Consider the following 14,154-nt stretch of genomic DNA (forward strand, 5'->3'; position numbering starts at 1 on the left):
TGACTCACCATCCTGGCACATGTCTCCACTGACCCCAGGTGGGCAGCGACAGTTCCCATTGACAGGGTCACAGGTGGCTCCGTTCTTACACTTACAGGGGAATGAGCAGTTCTTGCCGAAGGATCCCTCGGAACAAGCTGTTCCGAGTAGAATAAAACGTTATATATTTATCCATTATACAGAGAGAGACGTGTTATTCCACAGAGAAACACAGACATAAGATTGATCAGATTACTGATGTACTGTGTTGAGAGTGCAGTGTCTGTGTACACTGTGTGTATATACTGACTCTGGTTGCAGATGAGGCCTGTCCATCCATCGGGACAGTGACATCCATCTCTCCCTGGGCCACACAGCCCTCCGTTAGAGCAGTCCTCACAGGTCAGGCTGCAGTCATGGCCAAACGTGTTGTTCAGACACACTGCACACAGGACAGAAGAGATTCCCGACTATAACGTTCTAGAAACATTCTGCTTGTGGTTAGGGATTTGCAAATCTTCAACTAAATTCTTCCTAGCAACCCCTGGTGAGATTACCTTAAATAATACAATACTGATTACTGTTTTCAAATTAATAAATCAAGGAACAACACAAAACACATCCTATGGCTCTCTGCCACAGCCCCCTGCCACAGTCTATAAGCTTCCCCATTACTACAGAGGTATACAAAAAACAGCCTCAGAATATGAGGCTCACCAATTTGCCACCTGCTGTGGGGTATTCAATTGCCCAGTAACTAGTAAGCAAATAAGGAGGTCTGGCAGTCTACCTCCTGTTGCTCAGACACAGAGGCAATAAGATACAGGCCCAAAGTGTCTGTGTTCGAGTTCAGTGGCTCACCAAATTTCTCTGCTAGCGTGCTCTCAGCCAGCAGCTCTCCAGCATCATCATCTTCATAGTCATCATAGCGCTCTAGCGGCTGGTTGTAGTCCTGCAGCAGGGCGAGCTGGGGCTGAGCCAGGGTCCCCACAATATCCTGGCCCCCACTAGACAGGGTCTCAACTGTGTTCCCCAGCACTGCAGAGTAAGAGAGTAAGAGAGTAGAGAGAGAGAGAGAGAGAGTAACAGGTTACCAGGATGTCCACATGGAGTGTGATGGTGCTGTGGCCCTAGGCAACAACATTTCATTTGATTGGTGTAACTCACGTTCACAGGAGCGTCGGTCCTCGCCCAGACGGAAGCCCTGGCGGCAGAAACACTGGAAGGAGCCGGCGGTGTTCTGACATGTGTGATCACAGCCACCGTTGGCCGCCAGACACTCATCCACATCTACACAATACACACACACAGAGTCCAGAGTCCAGTCACTTTACAAAAACACTGCTCCTCAGTCATGTTAATTGATATAAATGGCAAATTTAGAGTTGAATAAATGTTGTTATGTAATAAACAATGAACAGAAAATCAAAGAATACACTTCATTTTCAACAAACAAGCATTTCACTGTAACCTGTAACCTGTTGTATTTGGTGCACGTGACAAACTTTGATTTGATTTGAAACATGACTAAAATGTTACAGCGTCATGCACATATTGTAAGTTCAACTGGAAGCATTCCAGGTTCAACAGTTATATTGTATAATGAGTGCCCCACTAGATCACTATTCTAAGGTTATAGAGGGTGAACATACCATCACAGCTACATCCATCTGAGTTGAGGCGGTAGCCCGCTGTGCAGTAACACTCATAGCCCCCAGGGTAGTTGGTACAGTCCTGCTCGCAGCATGAACTTCCCTCTCCACACTCGTCCAGGTCTGCCAAACAAAACACACACAATGAAAAGCATTACTCGGATGATCATGATGTTGTGATATGTTACAAACCAGGCACATGTTAAACTGACCTGAGTTAAAGGGTAAAGATTCATCTCTAGACTGACCAACACCAATCTGAGCTGAATGGTCTCTAGATTGAATGGTAAAGGTTAGTCTCTAGACCAAAAGGTAAAGGTTAGTCTCTAGATTGAATTGTAAAGGTTAGTCTCTAGGCTGAATGGTAAAGTTAGTCTCTAGATTGAATGGTAAATGTTAGTCTCTAGATTGAATGGTAAAGGTTAGTCTCTAGACCGAATGGTAAAGGTTAGTCTCTAGATTGAATGGTAAAGGTTAGTCTCTAGATTGAATGGTAAAGGTTAGTCTCTAGACCAAATGGTAAAGGTTAGTCTCTAGATTGAATGGTAAAGGTTAGTCTCTAGATTGAATGGTAAAGGTTAGTCTCTAGATTGAATGGTAACGGTTAGTCTATAGACTGAACTGTAAAGGTTAAGACTGAACTGTAAAGGTTAGTCTCTAGACTGAATGATAAAGGTTCGTCTCTAGACTCAATGATAAAGGTTAGTCTCTAGACTGAATGATAAAGGTTAGTCTCTAGATTGAATGGTAAAGGTTAGTCTCTAGATTGAATGGTAAAGGTTAGTCTCTAGATTGAATGGTAAAGGTCGGTCTCTAGACCGAATGTTAAAGGTCAGTCCCTAGACTGACTGATAAAGGTTAGTCTCTAGACTGAATGATAAAGGTTCGTTCTAGACTGAATGATAAAGGATCGTTTCTAGACTGAATGGCAAAGGACTGATCTGAGCGGTAAAGGTTCAGCTCTGAATGATAAAGGTTAGTCTCTAGACTGATCTTAGCTGAGCTGAATGGTGAAGGTTAATCTCTGAATGGTAAAGGTTAGTCTCTAGACTGATTTTAGCTGAGCTGAATGGTGAAGGTTAATCTCTGAATGGTAAAGGTTAGTCTCTAGACTGATCTTAGCTGAGCTGAATGGTGAAGGTTAATCTCTGAATGGTAAAGGTTAGTCTCTAGACTGATCTTAGCTGAGCTGAATGGTGAAGGTTAATCTCTGAATGGTAAAGGTTAGTCTCTAGACTGATCTTAGCTGAGCTGAATGGTGAAGGTTAATCTCTGAATGGTAAAGGTTAGTCTCTAGACTGATCTTAGCTGAGCTGAATGGTGAAGGTTAATCTCTGAATGGTAAAGGTTAGTCTCTAGACTGATCTTAGCTGAGCTGAATGGTGAAGGTTAATCTCTGAATGGTAAAGGTTAGTCTCTAGACTGATCTTAGATGAGCTGAATGGGGAAGGTTAATCTCTGAATGGTAAAGGTTAGTCTCTAGACTGACCGACACAGGTCTTGAGGTCATCCTCCAGTCGGTAACCCTGGTTACAGCTGCAGACAGGGCCACCAGTGGAGTGCTGGCAGTGATGGGAGCAGCCTCCGTTGTTGCTCTCACAGCTGTTGACGATCTCCATCTCAATCCCTGTCACAGAAACACAAGATGACTCTCCCATTACTTCTGATTGAAACATTTTGTACATTACAGATCATTTCAAACAGGCAAAAGAGATGATGATGATTATAGGAGCCAAACTCACGGTAGCACTGGCGTCCGTCTGCTCCCAGCTCGTAGGCAGTGTCACACACACAGGCGAAGGAGCCCGGGATGTTGTGGCAGCCATGAGCACATCCCGTCTGTTCAGACTCACACTCATCAATATCTGAAACAGATAAACAAAGAATATATACGGAACTATTCTAGAACTTAAATACAGAGACATGATTGACACTGTATGAACAGTAGTGCAGTAGTCAACAGGTGGACATCTTACCCTCACAGGTCTTCCTGTCCTCTGCCAGCTTGTACCCATTTCTACAGTCACAGTTTGTCTTGTCACCATCAACAAGACAGTCTTGCTGGCAGCCGCCATTCTTATCATGACATGGATTCCCCACTTTAACATAGGAGACGCACAATGTTTAATGTTGACAGCACTTTATCTTGAAAAATATTTAACATTTCTCACAAATATAATTGAAAGGCGGCGCACAATTGGCCCAGTGTCGTCCGGGCTGGGCCGAAGTAGGCTGTCATTGTAAATAAGAATTTGTTCTTAACTGACTTGCCTAATGACATAAAGGTTCAATTTAAAAAATCAGTGGGAAGGGGGAGGACATTTATCTAAAATGCAGTTTACTTTGAATACACACTGACACAACTACTCAAGACAAAGGTCCCAACTCTACACTGGGCTGAGTATTTTTCTGCACATTTAAGTGCGTTTAACTTGTGTCTGCCTGTCCTGTACACTACAGCAGCTGGAGTGAGAAGCTTCAGCACTGCAGAAATTAGAGGAAGCTGGTCCTGGCCAACCATTACAATGTAAAAGCATCTAAAAGACAGTAATTATTCTAAAATTATAATCTTCCTTCCCTCAGAGAAAACTAGTCTACCTCAGCGCTGAGAGAGAGAGAGAGAGAGAGAGAGAGAGAGAGAGAGAGAGAGAGAGAGAGAGAGAGAGGAGAGAGAGAGAGAGAGAGAGAGGAGAGAGAGAGAGAGAGAGAGAGAGATGAGGGCCTTGGGATGTCAGAGTATTATGATAAATAACATCATAATGTTGAGAAAACAGGAAAGATGAATGAACACTTCAAATCAGGGTCGTATTCACACTAATTTAACGCCTCATCAATTCCAACTTACCCTTCCTCCGATATTTTGTTGGACATGAACTATTGGCAGCTATGAATTTATAGTGTTATGACACACCTTTCAAAAGGACACCTTAGATTCACAAATACCCTTCCCTCAACTCCCTAGATGCTGTCATTCTTTTATCATGCCTACACTCTCCCCTCTCCATCTATCCATTACTTAGACATGTTGCAACTGTATAGTTACAGCTTAAAGCTCCTGCAAGCATGGTTATCCACAGTTAGTTTCATGTCTGTATCAGGCTGCTTTCTCTCTTAGCTGCCTGTCACTCAACATGCACAGAAAGCTGCTCTCTCTCTCTGCACTTGTGGTTACTTTAGCCAAAGACAGTATGCATTCACGATCAGTAATGTAGCCTATATTTGTGTTGAATAAGAGAAAACCATATGTTTACAATAAAATGTGACATCACACTCTGTCAACTTGCCCGCTATGCAGTCTTTCTACTAAACATACTTCCTCTGCAGTTTCCCATGTCAGACCTGAGATCCAACGATACACTGGGAGAGTGAAAGGAAACGCCATTAAATGTGACGTGGGAGCTTATTTCTCATTTGTATTTAATTGGTTGAAATGTTATTTTCACATGGAGGGCATTTCAGTAATTGGCAAGTGCTCGGATAGATTAGTCATCTGTGAGTTAGTATGTGAGTGCTGTTGGGTGCATAGTAGTGTAGAAAGACCAGAGGATGGGTGCACTCACATTTGCAGTGCTTTCCATCGTCAGCAAGCACGTAGTTGGCTCTACAGCGGCAGCGGAAGGCAGTAGGGGACTGCTGTACACAGAAATGCTCACATCCTCCATTACTGATGCCACATGATTGGACAGCTGGACACAGACAGACAGATACAATACATTTGTGTTATATTGTCTGGAGGAGAACCATTCCATTGTCACAGTGACCCTTCTACCTTTTACTCTGCATCCTTTGCTCTTTCTGAAAGGCTGCAAGCTCAGAAGTGCTACCAACACAAACACTGTGCTAAACACCTCAGTGGTTTGTTCTACTTTGACCCAGTAAAGAGCCATCAACAGGCCTGAAGGGCCAATAATCACACAGACAGCGGAAGGAAGGTCCTCAGTGGTGAAGGAAACTCTGAGATGATGAGTTGAAGCCAGAGCCAGCTCACTGACTGATCTCTGCTTTCTACGTCTCTTTGTCTCTCCCATGCAGCCATAGCATGTCTCTGCTTGACCTGGTTCTCTGGGAGAACATTAAGTAGAGGTTTTAACAGCAGGTGTTGTTTAATGGTGTTTTGATAAAGCGAGGGACAGACCAGAGCCTATCCACCATCTGAAACTCTTAGATCCCTCCATCAACTACACTGGCTGGACACATTATGCATCCATCTGCTTGATTAGGTGGACCTCTCCTGGAAAGCCATGAACTGGATGTAACAAAATGCCTGATATGTTGAATTGATATGGGAAGACATCTGGGGTTCCTTTCCTCTCCTGTGTATGTGGCTATTGGTATGCATCTCTCTCTCTCTCTCTCTCTCTCTCTCGCGCAAGAGAGGGATGTACAGTATCCATCCCATCCAGTGGTAGAGCACAGCTCCCAGACCTCTGTCAGGAGAAAGTTATGCAGACTCACAGATAAGCATCACCCCTGAGACAGTCCACATGTGCATTGTGATTATTAGTGCAATCAGTCATCATCCCCTGTGCTCCACACTGCAGCCATCACATAACTCAGTGACACTAGGGTTCCCCTATCTATCCTGTTTCATTCCTATACTCATATCATATCCATTCTGCCAAAGCCAAGAAAAGCAGCATACATTTCCATTCTCAATGTCAGAGAAGGCGCCCTGTGTACATTCCTTGCTGTGTGCATTGAGATTGAGTTTATACTCATGTGCTAACAGCTGTTTTTAAAAGCCTTAGGGCTGTACACTGAGTCGTGCATCTCGGCGATGATAGAGACAAGTTACAGGTACAACGTAAACACACAGGCGGGAGAGCTGGAGAGTAAGTGGATCTTACACAGAGTTAGGCCAGCGGCCTCTATGATATTGCCTAAGACTTTAAATACCACACTGACAGAATGAAATGTAGAGAAGTATTGGCTTTTCAACTAAACTGAGACCTTTCTATACTGCAGTTCCTCAGGCCTATACTAACTCCCACCTGGCTCTGGGTTTTCCAAAAGCTTCCACTGACTAGAATGACACAATATGTTTGTGGTTTGTATATCATGATGATGTTGTATAACATAAGGTTATCAGGTTAATTGTCCACTGGGTGCTGTTGTTACTCACCGATGCAGGTGCGTCCATCCACATGGAGTCGAGAGCCTGGGTTGCATTCACAGTGATAGGAGCCCCTGGTGTTCACGCATCTGTGCTGGCAGCCCCCGTTATAGACCTGGCACTCATCAATATCTGCAGGGTCACGCACCACACACACACACACAGAGCGAGGAAGGGAATTTATAGCAATTGTCCTAAAGGTTGTCTCATTATCAGAAAGGTACCACTGAAGAATCAGCTCCAGAATGCTTCCATGTGCTGAGACAGGAATTTAGACTCAGCTTTAGGAGAAAGATACGCTCCTACATTTTTCATTTGCCATTTTATAGACTCTCTTATCCAGAGCGACTTACAAGAGCATTTGGGGTTAAGTGTAGGGCCGGTACGATACCAGTATCTTGATACTCGTTAGTATCATGGCAAGGAAATAAAACACAAAACGGATTTAACTTCTTCAGGAAAACAGCCTGTGTTCGTGTTTTAATTTTGACATGGAAACATTTTTGCAATACTGGTATCGTCCCAGCCCTAGTTAAGTGCCTTGCTCAAGGGCACATCGACAGATTCTTTCCCCTAGTCAGCTCAGGGTTTCAAACCAGGAACCTTTCGGTTACTGGCCCAATGCACTTAACCGCAAGGTTACCTGCCACCCTCCAAGAGGAAGGAGTAAGATGGATGAGGGTACAAGTACTCTGCCAGAGCACCAGTGCCCAAACAAACAAATCCTCCATGTGGTAACAACTACTGAACAGTTAAATCCAAATTAAAATTCCTGTACTCTGTCTATCGATCTCAGGGACATGTCACAGGAGCATTTGAAAACCCAAATCGAAGTACACAAAACATAGACATTCCACCAAACCAAATGCTGAGATTATAAACAAATTAAGACAGATGTTCTTTATCAGGGAGACTTAACACGGGAATAAAATACTACTTGTCCTTTCTGCAATGTCATTTCAAAATGTTAAAAACTCATTTCCAGTTTATAGCTCATGCAAGGGGTTAACAAATAATCGTAGGCCAGCCATAACTGACCCCCAGTGAGATCAGAGGTGAACCATTCTGTTTTGACTGGTAACATTCAGTATGTCGGAAGTTTCATACAGTCCTTATATTAGGCTTGTGAATCACTATGATGTGAACAGTTTCCGGCTAATCTGACTGTCTGTACAATAAGTAACACACCATTAAATGACTGATGGTTGGGGCCAGTTTAAATAACTACGGCAGAGTGAGTTATGTGCCACTCAGAGGAGTTCAGTAAGTCCACTCACAGAGAATTTATCTTCAAGAAGAAACTATTTGAAGAATTCAGCTTAACCTCTGTGAAAAAATGTGTTTTTTAAACAAGAGGAAAGATAGGGAAGACTTAGTAGACAAGTTTCTATAATATCATCCTCTTCCCATTGTTTAGTTCTTGTTATACAATGGGTCTAATCCTGGATGCTGATTGGTTAAAACTGCACTGGGGTTGCTGGATCGAATCCCTGAGCTGACAAGGTAAAAATCTGTCATTCTGCCCCTGAACAAGGCAGTTAACCCACTGTTCCCCGGTAGGCCGTCATTGTAAAATAAGAATTTGTTCTTAATTAACTGACTTGCCTAGTTAAATAAAGGTTAAAAAATATAAATATAATAATAATAATTCCAGCTGCTGTCTATTCCACAAGTTACCACTGGCTAGTTATGACGTTGAAATGCCTATCTACTCTGTTCCATCTGACAGCTCAATCCACTGTCTCATCAGCCCAGCCAGACCATTTATAAACTTTATCTCCACTATAAAAAGCATCTAGAGTCTAGATTCTAGACATTATCTTCCATTTCTTTTAGACTTGCAATTGGTTTTAAATAGCGAAGATTTGTATAAACCTTGCAGTCTGTCTCTCTGACATTTGCAAATTTGTTGGCTCCTAAGTGGCGCTGCAGTCTAAAGCACTGCTTCTCAGTGCTTGATGCGTCACTACAGACACCCTTGTTCGAATCCAGGCTGTATCACAACTGGCTGTGATTGGGAGTCCCATAGGGAGGTGCACAATTGGCCCAGCATCATTCAGGTTTGACTGGTGTAGGCCGTCATTGTAAATAAGAATTTGTTCTTAACTGACTTGCCTAGTTAAATAAAGGCAAAAAAAAAAAAAAAATGGTTTCAGAATTGAAATTTGATTTCCAGCTGTCCCAAAGAAATGAAGGTGTCGGGATGAAACAGACAGGTAGGCAGTTTTTCTCAGCCAGTTGAAATCATGAGTCAACATAATTGTTATGGATATACACAAAGAAATGTCAAATGAAACGAAGTGCCGCTAGTTTGCAGTCTTCCCAGCTTCAGTTTGAGGTGTTGTGTTAGCTGTGATGTTGGCTAGCTCCTCTGAACAACAGAGGACATTTTCTATGCCAGGTGTATTCTATTGATGTATCCAAATAAATGTCACCAGAAACCAGCTAATTTGTTGTTATTCTGGCTGCACTGTTTGACGTGACTATAAGTTAGCCGTAGTTGGCTAGCTAACAAGAAATGGACAAGAACGTTGCCAGCCAGTATGGCAATAGAACATTTAGAATGAAGGACTGGGTACCATCCATATACATAGAAAAAAAAGACTTAATGACTGAGTCGCAACTCGATAGAGAACGAACAACCAGCCAGCATGGGTAGCAACCCTAGATTTTTGTCAGGACTATATCTTGTGGAAGGATGAATAAATTATCGAAATAAAAATAATATGAATGAATTCATCAAAATATTTTTTTCTATGAAAATAGAAAATATATAAATCATTATTTGAATGTGTTGGTAACCCGTTGTATAAAAGTGATAATGCCTTCGAAGCTGGTGTTTGGAGGATATATCAGCACAGTTTGCCAGGCTTCGACATTGTCATGGGCCTAAAAACACCCGTACCAATATATCCTCCAAACACTGTCTTCGAGGGCATTATCACTTAATTATGTCATTGTGTTGTGCTTTGCATTGTGAACAATATGCAATTGTAAAGTCATGTGTTATGCACTACTCGAGTTATTGAAGGCAAATCCCAAATCCTTTGTAATATTCAGCAATAATAAACATTCATCACACATAAAAACCCTCATAACAATAATAAACTCCTCAATTGGAACAATAATGTAGTCATTGTGTGCTAATGTCATTACACTGTCATGCTGGCACATCCCCTTTTTTCAGTGGTGACTTAACTGTGCCTAACATGATCAATCATTCTCTTTTCATGCACTTGGAGCCATGGAGGGGGAAATGAGTTCCAGAGGCACAGTACCAGAAGGAGAGAGCCCAGATAACCCCCTCCCTGTCACGTTCTGTCCATCGTTCGTATGTGTTTTCCTTATTTTAGTGTTGGTCAGGACGTGAGCTGGGTGGGCATTCTATGTTGTGTGTCTGGTTTGTCTATTTCTATGTTTGGCCTGATATGGTTCTCAATCAGAGGCAGGTGTTAGTCATTGTCTCTGATTGGGAACCATGTTTAGGTAGCCTGTTTTGTGTTGGGTTTTGTGGGTGATTGTTCCTGTCTCTGTGTTTGCACCAGATAGGACTGTTTAGGTTTTCACTTTTCTTGTTTTGTATAGTTTGTTCATGTATAGTCGTCTTTATTAAAAACATGAATAACCACCACGCTGCATTTTGGTCCGCCTCTCTTTCACCAGAAGAAAACCCTTACAGAATCACCCACCAACCAAGGACCAAGCGGCGTGGTAAACAGAGGCAGCAGCAACAGCAGGAGAAGTGACAGGTGCAGCAGGAGCAACAGCAGCAGCAGCAAAGGCAGCAGCAGGAGAAGCAACAGAGGCAGCAGCAGCAGTGGGAGAGGCTGCACTATTTGGATAAATGGACTTGGGAGGAGATCCTTGACGGAAAAGGACCCTGGGCAGAGCCGGGGGAATATTGCCGCCCCAAAGCCGAGCTGGAGGCAGCGAAAGCAGAGAGGCGGCATTATGAGGAGCTAGCACGGCAGAGCGGCTGGAAGCCCGAGAGGCACCCCCAAAAATGTATTGGAGGGGGGGGCACAGGGAGAGTGTGGCAGAGTCAGGAGTCAGACCTGAGCCAACTCCCCCTGTTTACCGTAAGGAGCCATGGATGGAATTGGAGCTGTCGGCGAAGCAGAGTGCTGAGTCTGAGAGTGTGGAGGATGTATTGGACAGAGTAGAAAGAAAGCTGTTGGTTTGGCATAGTATGCACGGCATGCCAGTGCCAGCACCACGCATCAGGCCTACACAGCTGCAGTCCAGCGCAGCCAGAGTCTCCTGCCTGTGCCAGTGCCAGGCGCCAGGCCCTCATTCCAGAGGCACCAGTGCTCCTCAGTCCAGCGCTGCCTACCCGGGTAGCGTCTGAGCTACCCGTCTGCCCAACGCCGTCTGAGCTACCAGTCTGCCCAGCGCCGCCAGTCTGCCCAACGCCGCCAGTGCCGCCAGTCTGCCCAGTGCCGCCAGTCTGCCCAGGGCCGCCACTGCCGCCAGTCTGCCCAGCGCCGCCAGATCCGCCAGTCAGCCAGGATCCGCCAGAACTGCCAGTCGGCCAGGATCTGCCAGAACTACCAGTCAGCCAGGATCCGCCAGAACTGCCAGTCTGCCAGGATCCGCCAGTCTGCCAGGATCCGCCAGTCTGCCAGGATCCGCCAGGATCCTGCCAGTCGGCCAGGATCTGCCAGTCGGCCAGGATCTGCCAGTCGGCCAGGATCCTCCAGTCGGCCAGGATCTGCCAGTCAGCCAGGATCTGCCAGTCAGCCAGGATCAGTTAGATCCGCCATTCAGCCAGGATCCGCCAGTCTGCCAGGATCCACCAGTCAGCCAGGATCCGCCATAAGTGCCAGTCAGCCAGGATCTGCCAGGATCCGCCAGTCGGCCAGGATCCGCCAGTCATCCAGGATCTGCCAGTCATCCAGGATCCGCCAGTCGGCCAGGATCCGCCAGTCGGCCAGGATCCGCCAGTCGGCCAGGATCCGCCAGTCGGCCAGGATCCGCCAGTTGGCCAGGATCGGCCAGGATCTGCCAGTCGGCCAGGATCAGTTAGATCCGCCATTCAGCCAGGATCCGCCAGTCTGCCAGGATCCACCAGTCAGCCAGGATCCGCCAGAAGTGCCAGTCAGCCAGGATCTGCCAGATCCGCTAGTCAGCCAGGATCCGCCAGTCAGCCAGGATCTGCCAGTCAGCCAGGATCTGCCGGAACCACCAGCCAGCCAGGATCTGGTAGATCCATCAACCTGCCTGAGCTTCCTCTCACTCCCGAGCTTCCCCTCGGTCCCGAGCTTCCCCTCGGTCCCGAGCTTCCCCCCGGTCCCGAGCTTCCCCCCGGTCCCGAGCTTCCCCTCGGTCCTGAGCTACCTCCGTCCAGTGGGGCCCGTTGTTAGGTTTCCTAGGCCAAGGTTAGCGGTCGAGGGTCGCCACTCAAGGGACACTAAGGAGGTGGACTAAGACAATTATGGAGTGGGGTCCACATCCAGCGCCAGAGCCGCCACTGCGGACAGATGCCCACCCAGACCCTCCCCTATATGTTTAGGTTGTGCGTTCGGAGTCCGCACCTTGGGGCGGGGGGGGTTTCTGACACGTTCTGTCCATCGTTCGTATGTGTTTTCCTTGTTTTAGTGTTGGTCAGGACGTGAGCTGGGTGGGCATGCTATGTTGTGTGTCTGGTTTGTCTATTTCTATGTTTGGCCTGATATGGTTCTCAATCAGAGGCAGGTGTTATTCATTGTCTCTGATTGGGAACCATATTTAGGTAGACTGTTTTGTGTTGGGTTTTGTGGGTGATTGTTCCTTTCTCTGTGTTTGCACCACATAGGGCTGTTTAGGTTTTCACTTTTCTTGTTTTGTATAGTTTGTTCATGTATAGTCGTCTTTATTAAAAACATGAATAACCACTACGCTGCATTTTGGTCCGCCTCTCTTTCACTCCCCTTCCAGAGCCCTGGTGGCTGGTGGCACGCTATGTGGGATCTGGACTGGCACAGCTGAGCTCCATTGCCGTCATTACACGGCACCCCAACGATATCTATCTGACATGAAAGCAGCCTGATAGACACTAACAACCTGTAACCACATCCAGAACAAAATGTATCACAGTGGATTCTGAGAGGGAACAGAAGCCCTCCCCTGAGGGTTACAATACCTACACAATGGAGGGGGAGATTTTATGAATATTTATTTTCGGCCTTGCTGCTTGTAACCCCAACAGAACAGATTTAAATACTGTATAGTCAGAAACACTTAGCCAAGCCATATTGTACACTGTGCCGTTGGTTAGAGAAGCATGCAACCATTTCAATCCTTACTGTTCTGTATATCCTACACCACCAGTATTCCTCATCTCTAGTTCTGTCCATAGATGAACCCATTCACTCGTATTGGAGGCATCTTTTAAGATGGTGTTTTGGGACAGAGTACATCCTCTACACATTATACCAATTTAGCTCCAAACTGCTGCCAAACTTCAGCTCAGTTCCATCCAGGAAAGCTGGCAGGCAGATGGGTTCTCTCTTTTCTGTCCATGCAGCATGTTTGTGTTTGGTTTTTAATGAAATCACTCCAAAGATGTGGCGCTGTTTCCCTGTGGACCATGGCATACTGTAAAAGCCCTCTAGGCTGGTTTCCCTGTGGACCATGGCATACTGTAAAAGCCCTCTAGGCTGGTTTCCCTGTGGACCAAGGCATACTGTAAAAGCCCTCTAGGCTGGTTTCCCTGTGGACCATGGCATACTGTAAAAGCCCTCTAGGCTGGTTTCCCTGTGGACCATGGCATACTGTAAAAGCCCTCTAGGCTGGTTTCCCTGTGGACCATGGCATACTGTAAAAGCCCTCTAGGCTGGTTTCCCTGTGGACCATGGCATACTGTAAAAGCCCTCTAGGCTGGTTTCCCTGTGGACCATGGCATACTGTAAAAGCCCTCTAGGCTGGTTTCCCTGTGGACCATGGCATACTGTAAAAGCCCTCTAGGCTGGTTTCCCTGTGGACCATGGCATACTGTAAAAGCCCTCTAGGCTGGTTTCCCTGTGGACCATGGCATACTGTAAAAGCCCTCTAGGCTGGTTTCCCTGTGGACCATGGCATACTGTAAAAGCCCTCTAGGCTGGTTTCCCTGTGGACCATGGCATACTGTAAAAGCCCTCTAGGCTGGTTTCCCTGTGGACCATGGCATACTGTAAAAGCCCTCTAGGCTGGTTTCCATGTCTAGAACATGATTCCACAGAGCATGGTCCCAAAGCCTCAGCAGCCACAGGCTTACAGCAGCCATAAGGCCAGGAGCCATTAGGCCAGTTTTCACTATTCATGGAAAAATAGTTTAGCTTTGGTATTTATGGCTGCTGCAAGCATGACATCTACATGGATTTCTAGCTTGTTCTCAGTTGTGTGGTTTGAATACAAATTAGGATGCATCTGACTCATGCAGCCAGTTATAGG

General features: G+C 45.7%; 1 pseudogene; it reads right to left on the minus strand.

The window, feature by feature from the left end:
• LOC124004176 overlaps positions 1-14,154 on the minus strand; it is a 101,518-nt pseudogene that overhangs the window by 11,776 nt on the left and 75,588 nt on the right.

This window comes from Oncorhynchus gorbuscha, linkage group LG18 (genome assembly GCF_021184085.1).
Source record: "Oncorhynchus gorbuscha isolate QuinsamMale2020 ecotype Even-year linkage group LG18, OgorEven_v1.0, whole genome shotgun sequence".
Lineage (NCBI taxonomy): Eukaryota > Metazoa > Chordata > Actinopteri > Salmoniformes > Salmonidae > Oncorhynchus > Oncorhynchus gorbuscha.